At 39.6% G+C, this 17,304-nt stretch overlaps 1 long non-coding RNA gene across 1 annotated transcript; it reads left to right on the top strand.

Moving 5' to 3' along the window:
* The first annotated feature begins 6,277 nt into the window (after positions 1-6,277).
* Positions 6,278-16,633, top strand: LOC115287249. The gene is made up of 3 exons (XR_003906369.1): positions 6,278-6,349; positions 14,616-14,700; positions 16,555-16,633. It is a non-coding gene; the product is annotated as an uncharacterized LOC115287249 (long non-coding RNA).
* Positions 16,634-17,304: the final 671 nt, after the last annotated feature.

Genomic DNA, 17,304 nt, shown 5'->3' with positions numbered 1-17,304 from the left:
AACCACGAAAATTCTCATTTCCCATGTGCACTTGGTTAGCTCCTCGCTAAGTCCCCAAGGAGTCTATGTGCGTCTGAAGCACTGCAGAAAAATGAGAATCTCCACACTTAAACAGAGCCACAGCAGCATTTTTAATGACTAAAAATAAGAGCAGAAGAAATGAAAGAAGAAGGGGAGATGGGTCTTTGTTTTGTTTTTTTCCTCCTATAAAAAATGAGCATTGGGGTTCCCAGGTGAGAGTCAATGTGGGCTTGCTTTTAATTTTTATAGGGTGTTTACTCTTAAAAAAAAAGAGGAAAAAGAAAGAATACCCCCTTAAATTTCCTAACTCTAAATTGCACGAAGTGGATGCTGAAATGAAAGGAAGCATGGAGGCCAAATTCACCAGACGGCTTTTGTGAGCTGTGAGAAGCAATTTCAGGGTCCACGTTTCTTATTTAGGTTTGCTTTCGCTGTGAGCGCTCGTGTTTCTTTTTCACCAGTTCTTTCTATTCTTTGGTAGAATGTCTACGGCTGATTCTTCCAGCATTTCATTCATACACACACACACACACACACACACACACACACAGAGTTTCTATATATTAAAGAAAAATGAATACCTTTAGTCTCTTGGTAACAATATTTTACCAAGCAGCTCGATATTTGGATCAGAGAGTGGAATACTTTCAAAGACCACCCTCGTGGGCACTATGTGTTAACTGTTTCCTGTGCCACCATTTTATTGTGTGCGAGCGGACGGCAAAATGGTGGCTCCAGCATTTTGTCGTCTGAGGGCTCCTCCGCAGTTAGCTTCTGACAGCAGACTGCAGAACCAGTTGGATTCCAGTAGAAAAGCCAGATTTCTTGGGTCCAGAGACCGATTCAGTAAAGCACATCCACAAATTCTCCTCCACTTTCTGCTTTGCAGATGCTTAAGCAAAATTTTATACATATACACTTATACATATAAAACAAAGAAAATCCTGATTAAAATAAAAAATGCAACAGAAATGATAGTTCACTCAAATACAGAACATCCTGGTGTTGTTAAATGCATACGTTATTCATAGACCTAGACCCTGCAATGTCACAGTTAGTAATCTACCTTGAGAAAAGATCCAAGACAGAGTTAGCATGGAGAATGTGAATGTTTTACTCGTGAATAAATGATCTTTCCAGATCAAGGTTGAGGTCATTGGCAAACTAGTTTAGGTGAACTCATTCCATAGTTATTTGTACATGCAAATCAGGGCTCTAATTTTTTCTTACATTACTGCCTTTTGTTCATGAGAAGATCTTTAATTGATTCTTTAAATAAGAATATTAAAATAATTTAACAATGTAAGAAATAATAGTATTGCTAATAGTATTCATTTTTTTATTCGCTGCTAAATAGAACCAAAGGTAAGGTAGATTTTGACTTACCCTTAACTGGATCTCAAATCGAAGAGAGATGAATTTGACTAAGAGAAGAATTTGACATTGCCCTCTATTACCTACAACTGAATTACCACTCTCTTTTGTCTGAAGGAAAACATTTTCTTCTCAATGAGGTATATATTTTTTAAGACTGAAGAAAACTGAGGCTCATAGCATATAGGTTTGTGGGGGGGGGTTGGCTTTTGATTGCAGTTGCTAAACATTCGAGATTATAAAAACGATGGTGCTACATAAAATAGACCTGCAGCAACACTGTTTATGGCACACACAACAGTATTATTTTCTGCTGTTTGGTGTGCAGAAGTTGTAAATAGGAAAATGTGTAAGCTATTAAATCTAGCAGCAATAGGACTCTTAAGGCAAGGTTTATTACACCAGAGTCTGAAAAAGCTTTACTTTTTTTTTTTTATCTGTGGGTGTTAAATTTTTGTGTTTGCAACAGTATTTTAGCTCTGAAGCTATTTATCTGGTGGCATCTTAGAGAAAAAAGGAAACGGACAGATGTCCATAAACAAAGGGCTCCACCTGGTGGCAAAGAGAAGGTAGGAAATGTTGAAGAGAAGTAACGCTGCAAAGGGAAACAGATGGAAAGGCAGCGTTTAGTGCGTTTCCTGTAAGGAATACATTTGAAGGAAAGAGAATGACACGATTCCCCAAATTGGGATTTCAATGTCGATATAGCTTCACAGCCAACTTTATTTGATTATTCCTTTCTTTTTTTTTTTTGATTATTCCTTTCAAATTCAACCCTCCCAATACATTTCCCAATTATTTTATTCCAAATGCATTCATCGGAACAGCCATTAACATGTCACCCAGGCGGATATTGAAAACAATAGAAAAACTATCCATATCATGTGATCATCTTAGTTTTAACTAGAATACCAACTAGTAGACCAATTTAAACAAAGAAAACATTTGCTCTCGCACAAAGGTGTTCTGTGGGTAGCTTTGTGTTCACCTAATTAGAAGGGACTGGGAAAGGATGTGATCCAGAATTCAGTCAGCAGAGGGAAGAAATAATTTCAAATCCAGAACTAAGAAACAGAAAATTGCTCATTTTTCAATGGCATTTGTGGCTAAAATGTTGGAGAATTTGAATCTACATATTGTGACTCTTCCACCTTTTCAAACTCTAAAATTAGACCAGAAATTACATATATCAAATGCTATGCAAAATGTAAAATAGGCATATGACGTTTATGGCTCTCTACGTAAGGTGGAAATTAAATCTTCAGCCTCCAATAAAATTGTATTTCTGTAATAAAACTGCTGCACCTTGACTGTAGACTACATTGAATCCCAAATTAAACACCCCATTTACTGTACTGTAACAAGCAAAAGGGTTTGCTACACTGAACAATATTACAGATAAAGAAAGGCATTATATTTTGCTGTACCCTCTGTGTGGCGTCCACCAAAATAGGCTCATTCCCCATGCCTTTTTTCTTAGAACATAACTTATTTAGATGAGGGGATATTTTCAGGTTTATCTTTCATTTCTTCCTCAGTTATATAAATGTGCGTAGGTGGCTGGGTCTAAAAAAAAAAGTCCATGAAGTAGGATCTTTACTACAAAATGTCCTACTGCATTTCATGGATAACTTGGTCCTGTAAGCAGAACCGGCTGGTGGGCTAAAGGCTGGGTACATTTCTTTTCTGCATTCCGTGTAACGTAACCGCCCTTCCCTGTGACGTGCGCGCACGGTTCACCCATAACACGTTTGCAGCACATGTACTGTTGCATCACGTATGAACGTCTTAAACTCAGGTTCTGTTAATACATGTGCTGTATTTATCTTACCCAATGTTGGCGTAGAAGAATTAGACGGGATGTCATTTTAAGCAGTGTCACATCGTAGGTTGATAGTTTTGTCCCCATCACGCTTTGGCCCGGCCAACAATGACTCCTGGCATTTGTGAAGGGGCTTATTAGAAATTAAAACCTACGGAGAGTGAAGCACAGAGAACGATGAATACTAATGTTGCTTCATCTTACCAAGTCAAGTGCAGGCGAACAAGACAGGGAGCCTTGCCTCCCGCGGTCTCAGGCGTCCCGCCGGCGGAGCCACCCTCTAGTGGCCGGAAGGGGAAATTCCCTCTCCCGAGGCCTCGGAGGCTCCTCTCTCCCTGCGTCGGCTCCCCTTCCCCCTCTCCGGAGACGCCGGGTATTATTAACCTTCAAGCACGATACAGCGAGATGAATGTTAATCGTGAAGGGATTTCTAATCAAGTTTAATGGTGTAGGACATAAGAAGTTGTGTTAGCAGTTTTAGTCCTGCTAAAAATGCTAATTGTTATGCTTCCTATGACAGGTGAGGATAATACGAAAATGGCAACAGCTTCAGAGTTCCAATTTGGAAATTGTTGCCTATAATTTTGAGGCAGGTATGGAGGAAGGGGATAGAGTCCTTAGTGTATAAATGACTTGTCGAGAGGCTAATTTCTTCAAAGACATTGGAGATTTGGAGCCTGAGGTTCAAGAAAAGAGAATTCTCTGTGGTGAGAAATCTTAGTATCGGGAGCCACGGGGAGGCATTTTGGACCTGCGAACAACACGTGTTTACCCAAAAGGATGCAGAGGTGATAATGTTGAGTACCAATCTTTGGAGCACTTTCTAATTTTTATGGTTCCCTCTGTGGTTCGTTGCCACTTTTGGCAACATGCAAAGGTAATTTCTTTTAAAGCCGCAGCACATCGTGAGAATGCGTGGGAGTCCTAGATGAGAACCCAGGGAATCCCCACTTCTGTCTTCCTCAACTTCCATCTCTCTCCTTGACTCAGAGCACAGTCATTATCTGTGCTCTTGTGAAAGGACACCCTAGGGTACCCAGTTTCAATGCTCCTTCCCATTCTTGTAGAGGTGGCATATCATGTACCCCACCTGTCTGTCCTGGTCCCTTGTAAGGCAGACACTCACAAGGAATAAGCGCATTGAGGGGATATGAGCAGTGTCTTCAGTGTATGTTTTTACTTGACTTCAATTATCCTCAATTCCATAGTTCAAGCCTAAACTACTGTAGTCCTGTCTGTCATCATGTCACCTATCAATGACCTGGAAAGCATTTTGCAGCAGGGCAGGTTGCTGGTTGAATGTGTATCTTGGAAAGTTTCCTTGTATTTTTGTAGTTTACATATTTAGTCTAAGTGTAGAAAACATCTAAGGGAGGAATACAAATGATCAAAAGATAATCCGCCTTGATGGATATATGCCTATGTGACTGTGGACCATTGTATCTGTATTGTCCCAGCCTCCGTATTTGGCTTTTGTCATCATTTTTTTCTTTTTACAGACTTCTTTAAAAAACGATTCTGTGTAGAGGAGATAGAAATGATCTTGGGTGCTAACATGAGGTGAAATCAGTGATCAACCTTATTTTCCCCATCAATAATGATAATTATACTGATTAGTCCAGGGGTCACACCTGTGCTAAAACCTTTATCCCTATTTTACAGATGAAGTAACTGAGACACCAAAGGTTAATTGCTTACCTGAAGCCATGTGGCAACTCAGTCTATACCACAATTTTATTCTCTTACTCTTGCTTCTTTGGCAATGGAACAATTTTGCCTCTCTTTAAAGAAGTAAAATTTATTGTGTGTATCACAGGAGATTAGAGCTGATGAACAATGGAACAAAGAGGTCACATATTATTTCTTTTAAAACTGTAGAATCTTTTTCATGCTATAGAGTCTTTTACTATGTTTTCTAGGTTGGTATTACGTTAATGTCTTAAAGCTACACATATACTTGTGGCAAAATCAATAGTTAGCCATGCAGGTGAGGAGATGGTAGTTAGAGATGGGACGGACCCCAACATACACCTCACTGGAAGGTGAATTCAGTCAGATATCAAATTTTCTTTTCATTTTCTTTCCCAGAAGAATATATGGGTTTTTTCCCCTACCCAAATGTTTCAGTGAACACTGCAGCTGTGCAGTGAGAGGCAGTTTTGCATGCATATATTTGGAGAACAATGTGGAGTATTTATCCCTTGGGATAAAAAAACCCCCAGCAACAACAAACTTGAAAACAGATGGTTCTGATACAGTCTGATAAGAATGTAAACAGGAAAATATCTTTGTTGACTTATTTCTTAGTAATCAGTAATAATTAGGTATTGTCTAGAGATGAATTACAGTTTTGATTTTGCAAGCATGGCCACGAACAGCTTCTGAAAAGTGAAACTAAGTTTCTGACGTTGGTGAGGAATTAGTGACTCCTGCTGAACCTTCCTTATTAACATTCTTCTAGGTTGATAGAAACAAATGGAAATTTTAGAGAGGATAATTTCTGCATTCTTTGTTGTTTCTTTTGTTATCGTTTGATTTAGAGATGCTATACCTCTTTGGCTAATTCATGAATGGGTTCATTTGAAAAATAAAATTTCTCTACAACTTAAAGAACTAAAACTCCTTCTTCCTTCCTCCCTCCCTCCCTCTTTTCCTTCTTTTCTTTTCTTTTTTGGTCATATTATTTTAAATGAAGATGAAATCTCTCCTTAGAGTCTGGACTAATGTTTCTATGAACTCATTCCATTTTTTTGATAAAGACCTTCTCTCTTGATGGTGATTTAGAGTCAATAAACATTTAATAAACACTTCTATTTTCAAGTTCTGTGATAGGCACTGGCAATATAAAGATGAATCTGACTTATTTCCTTCTGTTACGGGACTCATAGTTCAGCTGTAGAGGCAGGTACATAAACAAATACACCTCATTGAATTTGTTAAGAACTGGGAAAAGTGGCATAGAGAAGAGTGGGGAGATGGATTGATTCCTTGGGAAGGCAAGAAGCTTTACAGAGGAGATATTAGATCAGGTCTTAAATATTGCTTTATCAATTCCAGCTGCAGAGATCCAGAGGCTGTGACATCCTAAAGGCATAATGAAAATTCAAATTGCCGACCAGTTCTTTGCATCAGGTAATTGTACACAATTAGTTGTTTGGATTGTAGAAGAGATCATGGGATCTTGCATGATCTAGAGGTTTTCAGAGGTGATTTTACTGTAAAACACAACACTTATAATAGAAAACTTTGGAAAGAGTGTTTCATGCTTTAATATGTAATTCACTCATCTGAAAGTATTTGTTATTAAAATAAGGTATTACAGATAGACTATGCAGTATATCCCAGAAGCCCTTGGCATTTCTTTTTTTAACAATATTCAACAATACTTAATAGGTGCTTATATAAGCTGTATACTGTGCTAAGCATGTGGATTTTACATTCCTTGTGGAACATAAAACCTGATGGAGAAGGATGATATCAAACAGTTAACTAAATAAATTCTTAATTAAAATGCAACAAGTGTTATTGTACATAATAAATGACTGTTTTGCCTACCCTGTTTCTATTCTTTCTGGTTCCGATGATAACAATTAGCTTTTATTTTAATTATTTAAATTTTTTTAATTTTTAAAAATCTTTATTTTTGAGCACGAGAGAGAGAGAGAGAGAGAGAGAGAGTGAGAGCTGGGGAGGGGTAGAGAGAGAGACACACAGAATCCAAATCAGGCTCCAGGCTCTAGGCTCCCAACACAGAGCCCGTGCAGGGCTCAGACTCACAGATGGTGGGATCTTGACCTGAGCTGAAGTCAACGCTTAACTGACTCAGCTGCCCAGGTGCCCCGACTTTCATTTTTGAGAACCACCTTTCACTTGTAACCTTGATGGGACTGTCAGTCATGGTGCTCTGCCCCTACTTGTCATCCAAGGTAGGCCATCAGGCACTCTTTTCCAGAAATCTGTGGGCTCTCTCTGTAGTTTCATAACCTAGTATCTTGGAAGTTTGTAGTTGCCTTATCCTTAGCTTTTCTTTTCATTTTGAGATTTTTCACAATACTCTTTCAACAAATTCATTGTTTATCAGTTTCAACTGCTTGCAACCAGTTATAATACTTATAAAACTGCCTATGAAGCCAGGACTCAAATAAGAAGTAAAATAAATTGTGGCATGATTTTGAGGGTTTGGTAGAATATAAGAATAGAATAGAGAATCCATTTGATGGTGATGGTTAGGGCACTATATTTTGAACAGTATGAGTTTAGTGACCTAGGATTAATTTTCCTTTTCTTGCATCTGCAATAAATAATATTTATATAATGATAGTATCAGAAGTCATAATATTTATAAAACAGATTGTAAATATTATAAACTTTGGCAGTCTAAAAGCCATACTCTAACAGATGTCCGGAGGTAGTGTGGTGTGTTAACTTTCTTACTTTAGAGTATCAAGGTCAATAAACATTTTATAACGCTGCTAGATCCAGGAATGGAGGGATAATTATGTCATTTAAAAGTATACCTTTACAAGTATAATTATATCATTTAAATGTATACAGCTTCCCAACTAACCTAACTAACCTGGCTCCTCATGAACTAACCTAAACTGGGGAGAAGATAGAGAAAGTCTGCTGCGTATAAATGAGTGAAAATTTTCATCTTTCACGTAGAGAAGTCCATAACTACTGACTGCCCAAGGTTGAAAAATCAAGAGAGAAGTGTAGATATATTATTTGTTTGGAGTTTAAGAGGAAACCACTAGAAGAACTAACATCTAAATTTATTAACAGTGACTTTGTTTGGGGGAGTCGTTGGTGGTAGGAGAAAGGGCTATAGAGGGAGTATAATTTGACATAAACTTGGCTGGAAAAGATCTGGTATTCCAGAAACACATGAATCATTAACCTAGTAATGGCATCAAGAAAGCAATATTATCCTGGGCTGTGTTAAGAAGAGTACCATGTGTAGCTAGGAAATAATCCTTGTGTAAATTCATCATAGGTTGGGTTCTTTTTTGAACGTTACACTTTTGGTCTGTAACTTAAAACACATGTATGAAAATTGCATAGAACTCACATAGAGAAAGAGGAAAATGATGACAGGGCTTGGAGACCATGTACACAAGGAAAGGAGGTGGGTTATTTATCCTGGGGAAGAGAAGTCTGAAGACAGACAAAATCAACCTCTGGGCAGTGGGATGGAACTGTGGAAAATGGCAACCAGCCTCCTTCACCTCACTGGACAGAGCAGAAGAAAGTGAGTTCACGAAACGGCGCCAGGAGAGAGTGTGTTTTTAGGCACAGGAAGACTTAATGATCTGTAAGGATGACTGAACTCGTGAGTGGACTATCCCAAGAACTTTTGGAGTGCTTTAGGTATAAAAACCATTCATTTTCAAAATAAGAGCTTGGACCAGACTTTCAGGTCCCTTGGAAGATGTAGCAAGTATATTTTATAGCCTGATGTCTGTGAATTTACATGTGCAGAAAGGTTAAGAATAAAGTAGTCTAAATAGTCCTACCTTGGCTGTGATTCCCAGGTAATATCTCATCAGGGGGAAAAAAATCAATATTCATGATTTTTTCCCCTCTGAAATATTATGCTAACTACTGGTTCCTTTAAAATATATATGCACACTCATATATATATTACTTTATATATCATGTTTTAAAAGAAATTCATTTATTTTTAGGAATAGTAGTTATCAAATTCATACTTTGCACAACTAGCAAGGTATTTATGGTTTAGTGTTCTAACAATGCAAGTAATACATTTTGGATTCTGAAAAACCACAAAAACATAGAAATCACAAAAAAAACCATTTTATTTAAATTAAGAAATAAGCAAGCAGGGGCGCCTGGGTGGCTCAGACAGTTAAGCATCTGACTCTTGATTTTGGCTCAGATCGTGATCTCACCCACTTTGGGGGCTCTGTGCTAACAGCATGGGGCCTGCTTGGGATTCTCTCTCTGTTCCCTCCCCCCAAAAATAAATGAACATGAAAAAAGATTTTTTTAAGTGAGCAAACCATCAAACTCCATAAACAAGGCGGCCCTGCCATCCCTGGGCTGCTTCGTAGGTGGTCCACCCAAGCTTCTGCTACCCTAGGCTCCTCCTTTCCGAATGAGGTAGGAGTGCATGGTTACATGTGTCTTTGTCTTTCCTCCTCATTACAAATGGATCTCATTTCCCCCTTCTCTGTCATTTCTGTGTTTAAACGATGAGTAGAAATGCAGTCATGGAGTATGGATTTACCCAGCACCTGCATCACGCTACTCCCTTTTGAAAGCCGGCTGTATAATCCGTGTCGAGGGAGCTGTAGGCCCCGATAACACTAAAACTAAACATCTGGGTGTTGGCTCAGGCACTTGTATGTAACACCTGAAAGGGATTCTTCAGTTTTGGACTTTGGGTCTGAGAAGGAACCCCATTTACCGGGAGCTGATGCTGGCCTGAGATTTCGTGTAGGGGATAGGAAGCAGGGAAAGAGGGAAATGGCCATGGGTTCTTTAACAATAGTGGCTGCCACAAGAGAATTCCAGAGCCAGAAGTTTGAAAATTCCCTGGCTGTGCTGGTAGTAGATGACAGAGGCATGACTATTGGCCTGATGGTTCTATTCATGCACACCCCTCGAGTTCTGTACTTGGCTGGTCCCATATCAGGGCCATCCTCACCCCGTCCATCTTCTCTCTCCAACGCTCTTGAACCCTTGAGTCAGATACCTTGGTTTCTGTGGATTTCCCCTGGAAGACCAACCCTCCTTTCTCTATGACCTCTCCTCTCAAAATGGCTACATGAAATATGCAGGAGCTGGGGCCCTCCTATGTTCAGCGGCTGCTCCAACATGCTTAACTCTTTAACCCTTTCCTGCCCTCTTCATTCTGTGTTTGGACCGCACATTTGCCCTGAGCAAACGCATGGAGATGATGAGATCACTCCCTTGCTCAGCATAATGAATTTAAAGAATTTCAGAGCAGGAAGGAAGTGTTTAGGGGTTTTAAAGCTTTTAATGTGCACATAAAAATCAAGACCTAATGACTGGATGTCTTTCCTAAGGCCATACTGCTGCTCGGTGGCAGAGCGAAAACCAGACCCAGGCGGCTTCTTACCTAGGATTCTCTTGTTTCCTCCAGAAAAGACAGTCAGAGAAGTCAATAGAGACCCTAGGTTCTTCTCAGCCCTCCTAGTTGGGTCCTGGTCTGAAGTTGTCTGGGAGCACGGACGCCTTCTCTGCTGAGACATTGGTCTTAAAAGCTGACAGTTTAGGAGTGCCTGGGCGACCTCGTCAGTTAAACATCCGACTTTGGCTCAGGTCATAATATCAGTTTGTGAGCGTAAGCCCTGCTTTGGGCTCTGCGCTATCAGTGCATGATTCTCTTTTTCTCCATCTCTCTCTCTCTTTGCCCCTCATGGGATTCTCTCTCCCTCTTTCTCTCCCCCTTACTAGCATGTGCCCTCTCCTTCAAAAATAAATAATGAATAAATTTTTAAAAAATACTTAAAGAAAAGCTGACAGTTTAGTGTTTAAGAAGTCACTATTATTAGCTATTCTCTGTAACTTAGCATGGTTATTTTCCTGAATAGATCCATGGCATTAATATTTATGTAATAACCGGAAATTGGTTTATATAAGAAGATCTATGCAGACAAAAGGTTACTTTCTTAAATGGCACCAATTAGTGCTTTCTCTTTCTCATTTTAATCTCTTAAATATCTCAGAGACCTAATGATCCTTGCCCTTTCAGTGGACAATTTTCTTATCTGTCAAATAAAGCAATATGAAGTAGTCACAAAATCTTTCAGAACCCCAAATCTTGGATTTCTGGATTTGGGTTTTCTGAGGAGTTTAAGATCTGGGGACTTCACTTAGTTTTGAATACTTCATAATGAAGCCTTTCTAAAATGTATTCTTTCTCATCTGCTGTTACAAACAGTATAGCACAACACTGTGCATCTTCCCTTGGTGAGTTAGGATCGGGGACATGGGAATTGAATTCCATACCAACCACTATAGCCTCAGGGCCTAAAAAAACCCCTTTCAGACCATTTTGAATTCTTTTTGTCAGAAGTGATATAATTCCTGAAAAAGTGGAAAAACAATGGAAGAGAAATAAGGAAGTCAAGTGATCACTACTACATGGGGAAATTGGCCAATGGCAGAAAGCCAAATGCCTTGTTACAACCAAAATGTCTTCATTACTTTTTCTATGCCTGGCATCAGTACTTAACTCTTGGACAACTTCCTCGCAGGCTGGTCTTGATCTAACATTTGACTGGCTTAACCAAAGGAACCCAAACGGGCAGATACATGTGAGGCTTTTGGGTAGGGGCGATCCAGAGCCTTGGGGGTCATGTCCAGGGTTAAGAAGCATCTAAAGCGGAACAGATTGTTATAATGTCATCTTGGACTTTTTGCCTGCTTGGTTTGTTCATGTAGAATTGTATACACGGTATAATTAGTGGGACTCTAAGAGTTCATAAATATCCTCTGACACAAACAGTAGATTCTAATCTCTTTCATACAGAAGGGAGATGCTTGAACATCTTCCATCATAACTAATGTCACTAGTAGGAGGAAATAACTTTAATAACTTAAATACACCCTCTGTTTATCTGGCGGGGATGGAGCAGGGAGGGAGGCACTGAGGACCAGGACAGGGAAACATTTTCCTCTCTCTAGTCCAGTCAAAAAATTTTTCCATGACACAGCCAACCTATTTAATATTCTAGCTACTGTTATAATTGACCTCGGCTCTAGTTATAGAAGCTTGAAATATATAAAAATATTCTTTTTATTTATATGACTCAAGATGAGAAAGGTAACAGGATGGACACACACACACACACACACACACACACACACACACACACACATGAAAGCAGAAAGGTAGATTTGAGAAGCCCAGAGAAGAGCCACTTATTTCATGTAAGAAACATCGTTGGGAAGGGTTGAAGAGAGGAGCATACCTGGGAGAGTGGAGAAACGCCTCGGAGGAGTGTTGGAGGGAGAAGAGAGAATTTGGAGAAATGGTCAGACTTGGAGGTAATAATCAGGAAGAGGAGTTTTACGTGATTCCACGTATCACCTCTTCACTGTTCCCCACAAATCATGAGCTATAGCCACATGGCTTTTCTTTGGTTTTGGAGTCAGAATTTAGAGACTCTCATTATGAGGGGGCTAACCTTGAGTAGAACGGTTTTTATTCAGGCTGCAGATATTTCATTAACAAACACATAAAGGCACCCCACTGACTTCTGAAACCAAAGTTGAACACACTGCCACTCGCTCTGCCCCTGCCTGCCTGGCTGCAATCATCACTTGTGTTCTAGTTTACTTCATAGCTGTAAAACTGGTAAAGTTGGTGAAGTCTCATCAAAAAAAAAAAAAAAAAGCCTATCATGTAAAGCAGGAGCATTCTAGCCAGCTGTCTAATTTTGGAAAATCATTTAACTTCTCTGGGTCTTATTTTCTGTGTCTTGTAAACAAAGGGGGCATGAAGGGGCTTGGAATTTTGATGATTCTGAGCTGCTGGACACCAAGCTTATTGAATACTACACCTGTAACACAAATGCCTTTTTGCAACGGTAGTGAACTCTGGGTTTGTCAGAATTGTTTGCACAAGAAATTGATAGATGGGATAGCATCTGCTTGTCATGGCGCAAAAGCCATTCTGACCTTTGTCACTTCCAGGCACCTGACTAGTGGATCAGAGACCAAGCCTGCCGTCCTGGCTTTGCATTTCAATCAGTCCCATTCTGGGGCGCGGTCCGGATTATGCCACGGAAGTGGTAAGGAAGTAGGGCTGCACGTTTGCCAAAGGGAACCCAGAGCGGTTTTATGCTTCCCTCACTGGGGAGGTGGAAAATTCCATTCCTGTGAGCAAGACCACTCCAGGGCTCAGGATGCGCTTTGTGTGTTAACTGTAAGATTTGCAGTTAACCCTCCTTTGTTTGAGCCAGGGTTCATCAAGGAGCCATTCCTTATGACTTGGCTGGCAGGTTAGCTCCGCCTACAGGGAGAAAAGAAGCTGGAGTATTTTGGTTCCTGTGACAGTTATAGTTCCTTGTAAATGCTTTTAAAAGAAGAGTAGTAATGATATTAATGTGGACAGGGAATTTAAAGGGATAGAACATACTAGAGAAACAGTGAAAGGCAGAGGAGGGGCAGAGAGCTAAGCCAAAAGATGACATTCTGTGACCCTTAGCGACCAGGTCGGTGCTGCTAGCACGTCAATCCGCACTTGGTGCAAATGTCAGCGGTGGATTTGCTTCACCGTGAAAGTGGTGTATTGCAATTCATCTCTATTAAAGAGTGTGAATTGTTTATTAAAAACTGATTTGCATCGTGAAAATAGTATTTACTGCAAATAAATAAATAGCATTGTGGTTGCAAAATAAATGAGTAAAGATCAATTTAAAAATTGAACCAGCATGAATTTACTGAAAAGATACGAGCATTATAAAACCTCTTCTATACGGAAATATCTCTGTATTTATAGATTGACATACTTTCATATACTTCTAGTTGGACTAATATTAATGATGGAAAAACTTGAACATTTCAAAAACTGAACAGTTTTACAGAGACTTCTGTCAAGATATGAAGTATTACTAGTTAAAGGGGGATGTACACTTCTTATATGTCATTTAAGATGTATTACAACATCTATTAAATAAGCATCTAGATTAATAGCTGCCTCTTAAAGCCTCAAACTAAAAATCTTCAAGAAACATAAACACAAACGCCTTTAATCAAAAAAGGGCTGCTTAGCAGTCTAAGAAGAATATAATTAAGGAAGCCCATTTTAGGCATCTATGCAATTATTTTAAGATATGTTTAGAATTTGCATTTAGTAGCAGGATTCGGTTATTAACCATACAACTTATCACCCCTAGTAATCATATTAACAGAAATAAAATGTCCAGAAACTTTAGGAAGTTGATTAGTAATCTACATTTCATACTAATTATGGGAGGCACATTATAGATTATAAATACACAAGATAAAAATCCCAGGTTACTGAGTGCAAAAAAATAAACTTCCACATATTTTGACAAGCATTGCCCGGTCTGAACGACTTATAATATTTTAGAGTGTACTAGCACTTTTCGTATAATATAAAAAGTAATAGAATCTTAGTAATACGAAGCCCCACTAGAGATATTTGCTATTAAATTGTTGCTGAGTGTGCTGAGGTTTCGGGTAGAATTATCGAGTTTGCAGATTAGCAAAGCAGGTTTTGGCAATGTTTTAAAATTGAGTCAGTGATGCTTTAAAATGGGGCATATTTTAAGGATTCACAATAAGAATTTAAAAATAGATGAAAAGATTGGGTTGTTATCCTCCAGCGGTGTATGTTAATTAGGGTTTTGATGTAAACTAATTTTATGGTCGTCTGCAGGTTTCAACACACACAAGCTCCGGTGTGGGAGTGAGGCAAAGTTCACGAGAGACTAATTGAAAATGAGGTGTGACATTAATTTTAAGTAAGCCTTTTCCCATTCTACTTCTGCTTTCTTTTTATTTTTTAAAATCTTTCCCTTCCCAACCATTATCAGAGCTGTAGACCTGGGACGGCCCAATTATGTGAAATTAGCCTTTTGTCTCTGTTTCTATTTCTAAATTGTCTTTAAGTTCCACCTTGAATACAGGCAGTGGGAGTCCTCTTCTCTCCTGGGTACTGTTGCGTTTGGGGAACACTGCACCGGCTCAACTCTTTGCCACTGGCCAGGCAGAAGCTTGTGTTTGCGTGCCTATCAAACATGACAGAGCTGCTCAATGAGGGCAGAACTGTAAAATCTACTCTTCTCTCTGTCCACCAGTTTAAAAACAAAAAGGTTGGTGGTATGTCAAGAGAAGACTTCTTTATGGTTGCCAAAAAGCTGTTTTAATTCCTTTTTTTTTAAGGTTATTTACTTATTTTGAGAGAGATAGAGTGTGAGTGGGGTAGGGGTAGGGAAAGAGGGAGAGAGGGAGAGATCCCAAGGAGTCTCTGCACCATCAACACAGAACCTGACACGGGACTTGAACTCACGAAACTGTGAGATCACAACTTGAGCCAAGATCAAGAGTCAGACGCTTACCCCACTGAGCCACCCAGGCACCCCCTGTTTTAATTCTTTTTAACTGCTCATGGGCCACCGCAAAATGACCAATGGTGAGGTGATGATTACTGGAAGTTCAAGAAATGACATCCTAGTGGTTTAGCAGCAATCATCTTCCATTTATTTGTAAACAATTATGTAAATAACAATCAGTTATTTAGTCACATATAAGGTAGTTAGCCTGTATGATATGATTAGTCAAATGAATTCGTAATTAACTATCCTGAAATATCTGTACTAGAAACAGAAGTCCTTTATACAGTCTACTAATATTCATGGTATGAATAATTTTAGTTATACCTATTAGAGTGAAGCCTTTGTGTACCATGAACATTAATTGTCGCTAGTTCGTTCTTGTCTTAGAATTCTAAGGATCCCAAAAAATTGTCCGATCTGGCTTCTTAACTTCAAAGATGTTTTTTAAGTTATTTATTTATTTATTTATTTATTTAATTTATTTTGAGAAAGAGAGTGAGCAGGGGACAGAGATGAGAGAGAGAGAGAGAGAGAGAGACAGAGAGAGAGACAGAGAGAGAGACAGAGAGAGAGACAGAGAGAGAGAGAGAAGGACTCTTAAGCAGAGCCCCATGCAGGGCTCGAACCCACGAACCCCTGAGATCATAACCTGAGCAGACAAGAGTCAGATGCTTAATCAATTGAGCCACCCAGGCACCCCAGCCTTCAAAGAAGATTAGGCTAGCCTCTCTGGAAAATAATTACTTCTGCCCCAAATGTTGGGACAGCTTTCCTTCCTTTGGATTCCCTGCAGTAACTGTGCTGAGCATACTGGCATTTTGCAGTTGATGCACGTGCCGTATCTCCTACACCAGAATGTCAGACCCTTCGTAGGTGAAGATTGGATTTAAACTTTTGGGCCCACTTCCCCAGACCCTTGGGCTGTGTTCTACCATAGAAGATGATTATTCTGGATCGAGGAGGAGGATGTAAATTTATCTTGAAAACCATGCTAGTCCTTAATAGTCTTCTCTTCATATTTAACGATGCGAATAGAAAATGTTAGAGATGCTTGAGACTCTGGAGATGTTCTAGTCTAAGCTCTGTTTTACATATTATGAAACTGAGTGAGGCTCAAAGAGGCAAAATAATTTGCCTGAAACACATGGCTAATTAATGGTGGATTTGGGGCCAAAATTCCAATTTCACTACTTCCAGTTCCCAAACTCTCTTTTTAGCATGACATCCAATGTTAACATCAGCGTATATGCCCCTTGTCAGATTTGCTCATTTGAATGGATCCTTGTAAATGTCTGAGGCTCCAGCTCTGGGTTCCCTCCCAGTATAGTCACAGACCGGCAGCAGCTTATAGCTCTACAGAGGCGTGTTGGTATCGGTCAGCGGCTCTGGACCTTAAGGTACAACATCTGAGTATTCTACATTCTCTTGAACGTGATTTTTTTTTTCCTTCAGAAGCCATGATTTTTAGGCTGCTTAGAGAAGGTCAAAGTGGAAGATTTGGGAAACAAGTCATCATTCACTACTATTCCAGTTTGGGGAAAACTGAGTCAGTGAATTAATTGTATGTCTCGTCCAGAGGACTGTCCTAAGCATTCTCAGACACGCAGCTCAGTGAGTCCGGGGCTCTCTGCCATCATAGAATTTCTCTGCTGAACCAAAGTTCTCACTGAGTTTGCTGAGAATGGTGAGCTCTGTTGGATTAGGGATATCTAGGTTCACAGCTCAGTGTCACTCGCTGTCCAGCCTCCAGGTCTGGGGAAGCTGCCTTCTGGGCCTGGCCCCCTCTCCTGACCGTGCCAGGAGAGCTTTCAGTGAATGAGGACAGTATAGAGTTTCCAGTTGTGACAGATGTTATCTTGTTTCTAGCTTTTGTTTCTTTTCCTTTTAAGGAAAAGCACCACCCATTTTCTCTGACCAACTTAAAAAAAAAAAGAAGATGAAAAGGTCTTTTCAGCATGAATAACAGCAAAAAAGCACATGACAATCTGAGCTTTTGAACGCTCTGACAGA

Source organism: Suricata suricatta, chromosome 3 (assembly GCF_006229205.1).
Source record: "Suricata suricatta isolate VVHF042 chromosome 3, meerkat_22Aug2017_6uvM2_HiC, whole genome shotgun sequence".
Classification (NCBI taxonomy): domain Eukaryota; kingdom Metazoa; phylum Chordata; class Mammalia; order Carnivora; family Herpestidae; genus Suricata; species Suricata suricatta.
This window is presented reverse-complemented; position numbering and strand designations above follow the sequence as displayed.